This window comes from Barbus barbus, assembly GCF_936440315.1.
Source record: "Barbus barbus genome assembly, chromosome: 29".
NCBI classification, from domain to species: Eukaryota; Metazoa; Chordata; class Actinopteri; order Cypriniformes; family Cyprinidae; genus Barbus; species Barbus barbus.
Window position 1 is genome coordinate 1,806,322 of NC_136757.1, and position 13,390 is coordinate 1,819,711.

Sequence of the window (13,390 nt, forward strand, 5' to 3'; positions counted from 1 at the left end):
TAAGCTCTTCCCTGCCATTTTGAAGTGCACTCCAATTTGAAAGGTTGCGGCCTTCAGAGGTTGCATTTGTTGGCCGCATACATCATTGAGATTGTCTCATTTGAGAAAAGTAGCCATTACAAAATTGACTGTTATTCCTCATGCAGTGTAATTGGTGTAATTTCATTCTTACTTTGCAATAAAATGGTTACTTTTCTAAATGACACATAAGGCTGACAGTTTCAACCTCTGCAGGGCGCAACTTTTGAAATGAGACACAGCCCATATGTACACTTCAAGTAGCTCCATATATAACACTGCAACACGATTGTGACATCACAGCAGATCACACCTAACTTACCCCAACCCCACACAACTGCATGGTACTTGATAAGATGACTATTTTTAAAGAGCCATAGTGAATTATATGGTTACCATTTCATTTGTATTTATTTATTTTTACATTGTTCCCAACAGCCTGCATTTACATTTAAGTTTTTGGCGTATTTGACGCATTTATTCAAAGTGACTTGCATGGTATTCAAAGTACACATTTACAATTTTGCAGTACTTGCTTTCCCTGGGAATCAAACCTATGATCTTGGCATTGCTATCACCATACTCTAAATAATTAATATAGAGAAAAGTTGCAAATAAATCTGATCAAGGCCATAGGGTAGGGGTGCCAAACTCAACTGCTGTAGCGCCATGGTTCTGCAGAGTTTAGGTTTCAACCCTGCTCCAAAAAATAACATACCTGTAGTTTTCACATACTCATGAAGGGCTTGATTATCAGGTACATTTAATTAAAATTCAAGGTAAATTTTGCAAACTGTGGCCCTCCAGGTAGAGGTTATCACCAGTCTACCCAAAACTAAGGACCCATATTTTAAATGGTCAGCTGTGTTTGGGTCCCAATCTATTATTTTGGGTCCCGGGTCTGTTAACATTGTGTGTAATACTCAGATTAATCCAAAAAAACCTGGCCAAAATGATGAACCATGGAAGTGCTGTGTATGTGTTTGTAACTTGAAAACTGTAAAATTAGGATAAGATGTGCTACTTCAGCTGTCAGAAGCAAAGGGGGTGGAGTTATAGCAAAAACAGTGAACTTCTTTGCTGTTGTTTAAAAAAAGCTGAAATAAAATGAAGTTTTGTGTGTAACAAGCATAATTGATTCAAATAGAGACCAAACAATACTTAGTACATGTGAACAGTATACACATGCGGTTTTTGGGCTACCTTTTGGTTTGTAACTTTACTAAACATATAGTAAACCATAGTAGATCACATATATTTATTTAGAGCAGGTATTCTTGATTCAAGCCCAAACACAACATAACACAATGCATAAATCTTGAAATAATCCTCATAGAGTGGCATTATATCTGCTTTGCTAAAGCTATAGGATATTCGGGATCCGATCATGTCACAATGATGCATTGTTTTCAAATGTCCTTTGAAAACATTGTGAAGTTTAACCAATAGAAACTGGATCTTAGATATGGTGGGTTGATATAATGCATAGGGATGATGAGTAAAGACAAACTGGGGAGCACACTTGGATTAAATTGATTAATCAGATTGACAGGTCTTGCATTTACAATTGAGCTACAGCAGCAGAAGACCACACCAGGTGCCACTCCTTTAGCTAAGTACAGGAAACTATAATTCACACAGGCTCACCAAACCAGGTTGTGTTTCCCAAAAGCCTCATAAGTTCCATTGAGTTCAATTGGTAATGACGGAACTTGCGACCATAGTTATTTTAGGAAATGCAACCCTGGACAAGAAAAGATGTGAAAAAGGTTGTCTGGTCTGATGAGTCTTGATTTCTGCTGCAACATTTGGATTGTATGGTCAGAATTTGACGTAAACAATGTGAAAGCATGGATGCATCCTGCCTCGTCATCCTGCTATCAGCTATTTCAGACTGGTGGTAGTGGTGTAATAATGTGGTGGGATATCGCACATTGTACGCCCAGCTTAAGATACGGGAGTCAACATGTGTCCGTACACAGAAGAATGATAGTGTGAAAGAGCTCATGATGACAATTATTATTTTTTTTTTTTTTACCTGTACTTTCACAGCAAATATTGTAATATACTCAAATACACTTAGAGTGTATTTATTCTGTAACTTAGAGCAATCTAAGTTGAAATGTAGCATTATTCGTCTTAATTTCTTTGATTTTATAACAGCTACTGAATCTGTCTAGAACTGGCCTTTCACAGTGGGTTTAGACTTAATTAATATCAATATGTAATAATTTATCATGAATTTGTTTTAGATTAATGTCCTGTACATTTTTGGTGACCGGTCTTTTTAGAGCATAAGTTTATTTTTGTTTATTTTATCATTTATTTTAACTATCTGAAAGCACTAAATTGAGGGAATAAATGTACAAATCTGTAACCATGAATGGTTAAAATGAGGCAACAGTTTACAAATCCATGATACAGTTCCTCTGTCCCTGTTCAAAGTTAGACATGTTTAAATGCATGTAAAGGTTGAGAAGTACACTTTCCAGTGCTAAATCAGTTTTAATGACAATCATACATTGTAAATAAGTACACTACTACTGCATCTGTTTGATGTAAAATACAGCAGAAACAGTAATATTGTGATTTAAAAAAACAAAACAATTTAAAGTAACCGTTTTCTCTTTGAGTATTTTTAAAATGCAATTTATTTCTGAATTGGCCCATCACTCCAGTCCTCGGTGTCAAATGATCCCTTTGAAATCATTAATGACTAATATGTGATCTGATTATCTGATCTGGGGGGGTATTTATTTTTTCCTTTTTATTCAAAATATTCCCAAATGTGTTAACTGTATCATTAAATATCTTGATTCTCAAGTCAAGTCAAGTCTCTATTATTTGTATAGCGCTTTTAACAATATAAATTGTGTCAAAGCAGCTTTACATCGGCTTGATATAAGGCCGGGTGGCTTTATATCAGCTTTACAGTATTTAGACGGGAAAATAGTTTGTTGAAATAGTGTCATTCTCCTCTGGCCAGACAAAATCAGCAGTTTAAATCTAGGCTAAAGCAGAATCAGATTGTGCAAAGGACTCATCTGATTCCTGTGGTCTTGTCCCGATGGCCGTCTTGGAGACAGGGTCTTCACTGGGGATCAGTCTCTGGGGCTCATCTAGGTGTCCTGGCTCTAGAGGTCATCTCTAGGTGCTGATCCACCATCTGATCTGGATACAGTCTGGATCTGGGTGGCTACGGTGACCTCGAAATAAGAAAGAAACAGATTAATATTTGCGTAGATGCCATTCTTCTAACGATGCAACAAGTACATCAGGTGTTTTAAACTGACAGAGTGTCTGTTTCCCAAACAGTGTTAGGTAGATTGTTCCAGAGTTTGGGTGCTAAATAGGAAAACGATCAGTTGATTTTGATATTCTAGGTATTATCAAATGGCCAGAGTTTTGAGATCGCAGCGGACGTGAAGGACTATAGTGTGATAAGAGGTCACTCAAATACTGAGGTGCCAAACCATTCAGGGCCTTATAGGTAATTGGCAAAATCTTAAAATGTATACGATGTTTAATAGGGAGCCAGTGCTGTGTTGACAGAACCGGGCTAATGTGGTCATACTTCCTGGTTCTAGTAAGAACTCTAGCTGCTGCATTTTGAACCAGCTGGAGTTTGTTTATTAAACATGCAGAGCAACCACCCAATAAAACATTACAATAATCTAGCCTCGAGGTCATGAACGCACAAATTGATGTTTCTGCATTTGACATTGAGAGCATAGGTCGTAATTTAGATATATTTTTAAGATGGAAATATGCAGTTTTACAAATGCTAGAAACATGTTTTTCGAAGAAAAGATTGCTATCAAAAAGTACGCCTAGGTTCCTAACTGATGACAAAGAATTTACAGAGGAGCCATCAAGTATTAGACAGTGATCTAGATTATTACATGCAAAAGTTTTTGGTCCAATAATTAACACCTCTGTTTTTTTCAGAATTTAGCAGTAAGAAATTGCTAGTCATCCCGTTTTTGATATCAACTATACATTCTGTTAGTTTGCAAATTGGTACGTTTCATCAGGTCGAAAGCTAACACCATGTTTCCTAATGATATCTCCAAAGGGTAACATGTAAAGCGTGAAAAGTAAGGGGCCAAGTACTGAGCCTTGAGGTATTCCATACTGCACTTGTGATTGGTATGATACCATTGATTCTCAAATATGTGTAAGTAAATGCATTTTGCACCTTTATAGATAGTTGATCTATAACGGGCAATGGGCAAAGTAGTCTAATAGTGTAATCTATTAACTACGCATAAAAACTGTTTACGCATAAACGTCTTTTTACTTAAGTACCAGATATGGGTGTTATGCCATAAAATACTGACTTTGTATTTAATGTGAATTTAAATTAAAACATTGTAATTTACTTATTTTAACACTTTCATTGTACAGAAAGAAAGCAAAGAACATTTACATTATCAAAGAACATTTTAAGCACTCTCAAAAACTCTCATTACAATCACTGAAGCTGTTTACAATGTGAAATGAATATCCTACTTACATCTTATGCACATCTGTACTTTGTTGTTTCTGATGAGAGAATTGTCAGAGAGTAATATTCCTTCGGCGAGCGAGTAAACAAAACACCGTCACACCGTGTGTGATTGGTTACAATGTGCAGCTGCATTCAAAGTCCACGTGGCTCAGAAATCTGTATATACACCCCTGCATTTTAGTCTTTATTTGTCGGCCGTTGTCTTTACAAGTATGTGAACCTGTTGTGTTTTCTCTTGCATTCTTTAATGTTGCATTATCTTCTTGGATATTCTTGGATTCACTTCTGTCTCCTTGCCTGACTCGTCAATAGTGGTGGTGAGATGAAGCTTCATGAAAATTGTGCTACATGGTTCACAAAGTCTTGATACATTAGCATATAGGGTGCTTTTCAAACAGAAGGATGCATCCTAGTAAGGCTGCATAACTAGGCTTCCACATCTTCAAACTCAATTGAAGGTCGCCTCAAATTCAAGGATTCTTTGTAGGTAGTCTTTGTTTTGAAGAATGCATCAGGTGTATCCTTCACATCCTTTAATCACCCACAATCCTTTGCACACATTCCATTTTGCGAAAAGTAATTAGCTGAAAATTATTTGCTGTTGAGCTCTTCCGATTTCATCATGTTATGCAAGACGAAAAATAATTTTTGAGGTGAAGGCATTTTTTTAAACCACTGAGAGTGGATCAATGCTTTTGTTGAACAGAGGGAAACGGAGTTCTTTAGACTAGTGTTGGGAGAAACAAACCTTTCAAAGCTTTGAATCAACTGAATCAATTGCTTCACAAAATGATTCATTGATTTGAAGTGCTTGAAACACACTTATACACACTGATGATGCCTGCCAGTCAGAACGGCGTAAATTCAACAAACACTCAGGCCAAATCATGCATAAAAAAATAAAAGCTTTTACTGCAAATGTTTCATTTTATAATTCATCTGCCAACTGTCATTCTGACTGTCATGACAACCAGGGTTCCGGACCAGAGATATTCAACTCCGTGAAGTACTTTTTGGGGCATTTCTAGACTTTTTTTTCATGTCAATTTTTTATTAATGAAATAAGAAATGAGAAAACTTTGTCTTTGTTCTCAGGTCTGTAAGTCCAGGGGCCTCATTTATAAAACTCTCCGTAGATTTCATCCTAAAAGTGTACGTAGGCACAAAAGTTCGATTTTGCGTACGCACAAAAGCCGGAACCTGCGCAAAAATCCCTTTATAAAGCCCAGTCAGGGGAAGCGTACGTGCGTCTCCACCCCGACTCCTCCCCGAAATCACCATATATGGAGCTTACAACGCCTAGTTTTACTATGCATAACCTCATCTGCATATCATTTCCATGCATATTCCCATCCACGTGACACCATGTTTAACACCGTCAAAGGTCCAAGACATTAAGGAAATATATGATACAGACTATAAATGCCATTTGTGCCAAACATTATATATATATATTTTTTTTTGCTAAAATTCATCCACTATCCTTGTCATGTTCTAGAATAAATATATCAAAATATTAATTAAAAACAAAACAGTTTAAAATAGTTATCAAATAAGTATTTTAGAATAACGTTTTAAAATGATAAAGAATAAAGTTGATCTCATTCTTTTACACTGGCTATTTTTAGTGGAAACAGATAGGCCTACTGATGTATTTTAAAAATGAAACATGCAAATCTTACGTTTACTTCCAGTTGTATCCTTCAAATACAGTGTTATTTTTCCTAATGTTGTGGAGAAGCCTTCACACGACATTAACACCTCCGTGCAGCTGCGGTTGAATAGTAGGTTATTATCATTGGACCTATTCAAACCGGACAATTAATGGACCGGTCGACTACCGAATATCCATCACTGTCCGCCATAATATCGAAGTAAGTGTGCATCATTGATCATTCTTCTCGCTAAAAATAATTTCTCATAACATGAGATCTGCAGATTAAAGATGAATTATTGTGCACCTATAGCACTCCTTGTTGTCACTAAAACATAGCATGCTACAGGAAAAGTGATGAAGCGCATCCACTACAAATATGTATAAATTCATATAGCCTAATTCTTGTTTAAAAATCTGCTTAATGACTTTGTGTAATTTCAGTGCTTATTTACATTATGAGAGTGGAATATTTAATGTAAATGTGTATATCGACAGAGTTTAAAATCGTTGTTTACTTAATTCATTTTCTCACTCCTGGAAAAAGGGTTCGTACGCATGGGTCAGAGTTTGCGTGCAGGTGCGCAAATTTTCCCGTCAAGTTTGTTTTTATAAATCCCACCTTTTGCGTAGGAAGTGGCATACGCCTCTTTCAGGGCAGGTTTTGTGCGCACGCACATAAATGAGGCCCCAGGAGTCTGGTCTATTGCCTTTTTGACCATCATATTGAGCACATATGCAGTACAGATGGGGTTTTTGCATTGAATGCCCTGGCACAGGCCACTATATTGGCTGTACCATTTGTAACTAGACCTGTTACTTTGTGCCTACTTCCCCATTCCTCCATGATAACAAACTTAGCTGCTGGCAAATTTTCAGCAGTGTGGACTTGGGGAAATTTCTGCAATCCTAAAACCATAGTATTAAGTGACCCCTCATTTAAAGAGTAGCATGTGAATATGCATTCATTATAACTGAGGACCAGATATCTGCTGTCAGTCTGACTGGCACATCTTTTGTGACTTGGGCTTTGGCTTCCCCCTTGGCCTTCTTGGGATCCAAGCACTCTGGTTCCACCCAGCTTCCTGGCTTCTTCTCCACCAGTTTCATCCAGCCTCCAGACTCCTTTGTCCTCACTTTTTCTGTCCAACTCCTTGGCTTTTCCCCTTCTGCTGGCTCTTGCACTTGGTGCATGGATCCCATGCTTTACCTGGGGCCCACGAGTCCATCTAGACCTGTTGACACATTGGCTCAACCTTGGTTCCACTTTTCGCCGTGCTCCCACAACAAAACTTTCAACACTTGTGTGCCTTACACTGTGCATATTTCTGTGCATATTTCTGTTTAGAATGCTCAAGAGTAAAAATAATTGCCAGTAGGTTTCTGTAAGGGGTAGATTTAGGTGTAGGGTTACTATAAAGGGAACAGAAAATACAGTCTAAGCCTAAGGAGAGTCCCCATAAACCACATATGCAAGAGTGTGTGTGTGTGTGAGTTTGTGTTTTGTTTGCCATAAGATTACAATGTAATAATTGGACTGTATTTTTGTGTATATATTACAGTTCCCTTCCAGGAACTTCGAGCTGCGTCGAAAACGCATATGGGAACGCCTTCAGCGTGACCAGGCTCTGAATATGATGTGTAATCAGTCAAACAAGGGCGAGGCGTCACGGGCGGGGTGACGTCACGACCAGGAAGCATATAAGCACGTGCGGCGGAGCCGGCTTCAGCTTTTTTGTCATTCAGCGAAGCGCTCTGTGTGTGTCAGTCTTATTTACTGTTGTTTGTCCTAGTTTTAAGTGGAAAGCATTCAGTATCATGCCAAAGCCAAGGGCATGCTCAGGGGTGAAGCTTTCAGACCACGTTTTGAGTTGTGTGTGCATCCTTGCCCTCGCTATATCACGAGCGAGGACACACACGATTTGCGCGTGGTCTGCCTGGGTGCGGAGCACGCAAAATCGGTCTCCGCACCCGGAGGGCTCTCTTCGAGAAGGGAGCCTTTGCGAGCTCCCCACGCGGTGCCGGTCCCGCTGCTGCCGAGGCAGAGCGGCGGCTGCACTCGTGGGGCTCGCAGGCTGATCTGGCTGGCGAGTGTGAGACGGGCATGTCCCTATCTCCTCCCGTATCAGCCAGATCTGGCGCCCCGTCTCTCGGTGTGGAAGCTGTCTCTTCCCCCGAGACGAGGGCTCAATGCTTCGTCTCTCTTCCTCTGAGGAGGTTGATGTGACGAGCGTTCACGAGGTTTCGCCGCCTCTGTCACCCCAATATGATATAACTATGAGCTTTGTAAGCTGCAGTGTTTGCACAAGCATAAAATGAATAAAGCCGGTCCCGCTTGCCTTTAAATCAGAGAGAAAAAAAGGCAGAGCGGCGGCTGCGCTCGCGTGCACAAGCATAAAATGAATAAAGCCGGTCCCGCTTGCCTTTAAATCAGAGAGAAAAAAAAGGCAGAGCGGCGGCTGCGCTCGCGGGGCTTGCAGAGAAAAAAAAGAGAGAAAAAGGCTGATCTGGCTGGCGAGAGTCAGACGGGCATGTCCTCCCGCGCCTGATCTGGCGCCCCGTCTCTCGGTTCGGAAGCGGTCTCTTCTCTTCCCCCGAGACGAGGGCTTGACGCTGCGTCCTCCGAGGAGGTTGATGTGACGAGCGTTGACGAGGTTTCGCCGCCTCTCTCGCCCCAGAGAGCTACTTCTACACAGGAGCCTTCCGTTTTCCCCGATCTCCTCACCGAGGTGTCGAGATCGCGGGTGAAATCTTTTCGTCCCGGCCATTCGTTCCCGCGGGAACTGAAAGAGCGCGGGTATGCGGCGATGCCGCGGGTTGAACAGACGCTTGCGAGCTATCTGTCTCCCTCTACGGCATCGCCTTTGAAGGCTCCTGCTCTGCTTACAACATCTTTTGTGGGCAGAGGGTATGCGCTCTCTATAAACTCAGGTGGCTGCTGGGCGGGCGCAGCCACCTCTGCATACCAGCTCCTCGCGCAAAAGGTCCTGACGGGCGAGCCCCAGGACCGCGGAGGGCGACCCCTACTGGGGTGGAGTGGCTTGCATCGCGGCACTCGGTGACCACTTCACCTCGGTGCCCTCCAGGGACTTGTTTGCTGACCCTGCCGCTGTTCCAGGGCACAGCCGGTCCCAGCGAGTATATTTCTCAGGTTTGTCCGCCCGGCAGCGCGGAGCCGAGAAACTCGCCTCAGCCGCCAGATTACGCGTCTCATCCCGGTGCGCCGCATCGAGACAGCGGTCTGGCCGCTTCTCTGAACCCAGAGGTCAGTCTCGAGAGACTGATTCCCTTAAGATCATTGGGCAGCGAGCTGCCGAATGTGTCTCTTTGGGTCCTGCCTTGCAGGGTCTGGTTTGTTCAGAGGTCCTGACGGGTGAACCCCAGGACTACGGAGGACGACCCCTACTGGGGTGGAGCGGCTTACACCGCGGCACACGGTGACCGTCTCCCCTCGGTGCCCTCCAGGGACTTGTCTGCTGACCCTGCCGCTGTTCCAGGGCACAGCCGGTCCCAGTGAGTATATTTCTCAGGTTTGTCCGCCCGGCAGCGCGGAGCCGAGAAACTCGCCCCAGCAGCCAGGCCACGTGCCTCCTTCCGGTGCGCCGCTTCGAGACAGCGGTCTGGCTGCACCAGAGGTCAGTCTCGAGAGACTGATTCCCTTAGTAGAGCATTTGACAGCCTGGCAGCGGCTGCCGAATGTGTCTCCTTGGGTCCTGCAGACCGTAGCGAGAGGCTATCGTATTCAGTTCGGCGGGCCACCCCCGCCGTTCTGCGGGGTTGTTATGACTGCGGTCCGCCCCGGGCAGGCTCTGGTTTTGGAACAGGAAGTTGGTACTCTGCTGAGGAAGGAAGCCATCGAGTTGGTTCCTCCTCACGAGACCCAGTCCGGTTTCTACAGCGGTACTTCATTGTTCCGAAGAAGGATGGAGGGCTGAGGCCCATACTGGATCTGCGTCTACTGAACCGCTCAGTCAGAAAGCTGAAGTTCAGGATGCTTACTATCAAGCAGGTCGTGACTCAAATCAGGTCCGAGGACTGGTTTGTCACGATAGATCTCAAAGACGCATATTTCCATGTTTCCATCCTTCCTTCTCACAGGAAGTTCCTGAGGTTCGCCTTTGGGGGGAAAGCGTACCAATATCGGGTTCTTCCCTTCGGCCTAGCACTTTCACCCCGCACTTTCACCAAGTGTGTGGATGCGGCACTGGCCCCGTTGCGGCTTCAGGGCATCCGCATACTCAATTATATCGACGATTGGTTGATCCTCGCTCAATCAGAGCGGTTGGCGGTTCGGCATCGAGATGTCGTTCTCACCCACATGAAAGAACTGGGGTTGAGACTGAACGCCAAGAAAAGTGTGCTTTCTCCGGTTCTGAGAATCACTGATCTAGGCGTGGTGTGGGATTCGACCACGATGCAGGCACGATTGTCCCCTGCTCGGATCGAGTCGATCCTTACTACAGTCAGGAGAGTGCGAGAAGGCCAGTCACTCACTGGCTCATGGCAGCTGCGTCCAGCGTGATACCTTCTGGCCTGCTGTACATGAGACCCCTACAGTGGTGGCTCAAGACCAAGGGGGTCTCCCTGAGGGGAAACTCACTCCGCGCTGTCAAAGTGTCACGCCGTTGTGTCCGTGCCTTCGACATGTGGAGGAATCCTTGGTTCTTGTCCCAGGGCCCGGTGTTGGGAGCTCCTTGTCGCCGCGTCTCGCTAGCGACGGACGCTTCCCTCACCGGTTGGGGTGCGGTCATGAGTGGCCACCCTGCCCGCGGTCTGTGGAGAGGTTGCCACCTGACGTGGCATATCAATCGGCTAGAGATGTTAGCGGTGTTCCGTGCACTCAAGCACTTCCTCCCAGACCTGAGAGATCACCACGTGCTGGTGCGCACCGACAGCACGGCAGTGGTCTCTTACATCAACCACCAAGGAGGTCTGCGGTCGCGCCCCTTGTATAAGCTGGCACACCAGATCCTTGTGTGGTCCCAGGGCAAGCTCCTATCACTGAGAGCTGTGCACATTCCTGGGCATCTTTATGTGGGAGCAGGCGTCCTGTCGAGACAGGGGCCGAGGCCCGGGGTATGGATCCTTCACCCTGAGGGGTGAAGCAGATGTGGAAGGTTTTTGGCCAGACACAGGTGGACCTCTTCGCCACTCGAGAGTCAGCGCAATGTCCCCTCTGGTTCCTCCAGCTCCTCCGGGACTGGACGCTATGGTACAGACGTGGCCGAGGCTCCGTCTGTACGCCTTCCCCACGATCGCTCTGCTCCCTGGAGTTCTGGCGAGAGTGCGCTGGGACGAGGTCAGTCTACTGTTAGTAGCACCGTTCTGGCCGGGCCGAGTATGGTTCTCGGACCTGATATCTCTCCTCGACGGCACTCCGTGGGAAGTGCCCGTCAGGAGGGACCTCCTCTCACAGGCCGGGGGCACCGAGGTGCACCCTCGCCCGGAGTGATGGAAGCTGTTGGTGTGACGCCCTGAGGGGGCACAGCTCATAGCTTCCGGTCTGTCAACCGAGGTTGTCGAGACCATCCTCCAATCCAGAGCTCCCTCTACGAGGAAACTGTACGCCTTGAAGTGGAGGCTCTTCACTTCTTGGTGCGGGGACCGCCAGCTCGACCCAGTCAACTGCCCCGTTGGTGCAGTACTGGAGTTCCTGCAGGCCCGTTTCTCCGCAGGGGTAACCCATTACACTGTTAAGGTGTACGTGGCAGCTATTTCGTCATACCACGCCCTTACCGGTGGCCAGTCAGTGGGTAGACACCCCCTGGTTACACGTTTCCTCCGCGGTGCGCTGAGGCTGAGGCCTCCGGTACGATCTCGTCCCTACGTGGGATCTGGCTGTGGTTCTGGAGACTCTGTGCAATGCACCTTTCGAGCCCATTCAGGAGATAACTGAGAGACTCCTCACTATCAAGACCGTTTTCTTATTGGCTATCACCTCTCTGAGGAGGGTGAGTGACCTTCAGGCCCTAACTACAGCCTCTATTCACTTTGCGCCCGGTTCGGCGAAAGTATTCCTCTACCCCCGCGTGGGGTATGTTCCTAAGGTCCCATCGGTCGTTCCACAGCCGGTCGTACTGCAGGCCTTCTGTCCTCCTCCCTTCGGGGAGCCAGACCAGGAGAAGCACAACCGTATGTGTCCAGTGCGAGCACTAGACGCATACATCCACAGGTCCTCCCTGTGGAGAAAGTCGGACCAGCTGCCTGTGTGCTATGGTCCGCCTAGGAGGGGTCTTCCTGCTACGAAGCCCTCCGCTTAGTAGGTGGATTGTGGGTGTCATGGCTTTGGCATACGAGGCCTCTGAGCTCCCCCCGCCGGTGGGAGTCAGAGCGCACTCAACCCGAGGTGTGGCGGCCTCCAAGGCCTTCTGGGCAGGTGTTCCATGCAGGACATCTGCAACGCAGCTGGGTGGTCCACGCCCCTGACTTTCGTTAGGTTCTATGACCTCGACATCCGAGCCACTCCCGGCTCCTCTGTCCTTTCGTCCTGACACCAGGCAGGGACTTGTCAGTCTGGCGGCGTTGGTATCTCGTTCCCATATGCGTTTTCGACGCAGCTCGAAGTTCCTGGAAGGGAACGTCTCAGGTTACGTATGTAACCATGGTTCCCTGAAGGGAACGAGATGCTGCGTCGCGTTGCCACACTTCCGGCATCCCTGCCAGCGCTTGCTTCATGACTTGAAGCTGAAGCCGGCTCCGCCGCACGTGCTTATATGCTTCCTGGTCGTGACGTCACCCCGCCCGTGACGCCTCGCCCTTGTTTGACTGATTACACATCATATTCAGAGCCTGGTCACGCTGAAGGCGTTCCCATATGCGTTTTCGACGCAGCGTCTCGTTCCCTTCAGGGAACCATGGTTACATACCTAACCTGAGACGTTTCTTTATATTTGTCCATTTGATTTAGTTTCTTCTTTTTGATATTTATGACTGTTTTTTCTCTTGGGATCTCTGGTCTTAAAGGGGTCATATGATGTGATTTCAAGTTTTCCTTTGTCTTTGGAGTGTTACAAGCTGTTCATGCATATATAAGATCTGTAAATTTGTGAAGACTGAAGTCTTGAACCCAAAGAGATATTCTGTATAAAAGACTCGTCCACATCTTCCTAAAACGTCTCATTTAAACACTGTGTGGGAAGATTTGCATAACACAGCCCAAATGTTTACGCAAAGACAGAACGCGTATCTTTTATTCTCGCTGTAGTATT

At 45.6% G+C, this 13,390-nt stretch overlaps 1 protein-coding gene across 1 annotated transcript in view; it reads left to right on the forward strand.

Moving 5' to 3' along the window:
* The window catches only part of LOC306848932 (protein bassoon-like), a 71,912-nt gene that overhangs the window by 13,827 nt on the left and 44,695 nt on the right, over positions 1–13,390 (forward strand). The window lies entirely within an intron of this gene.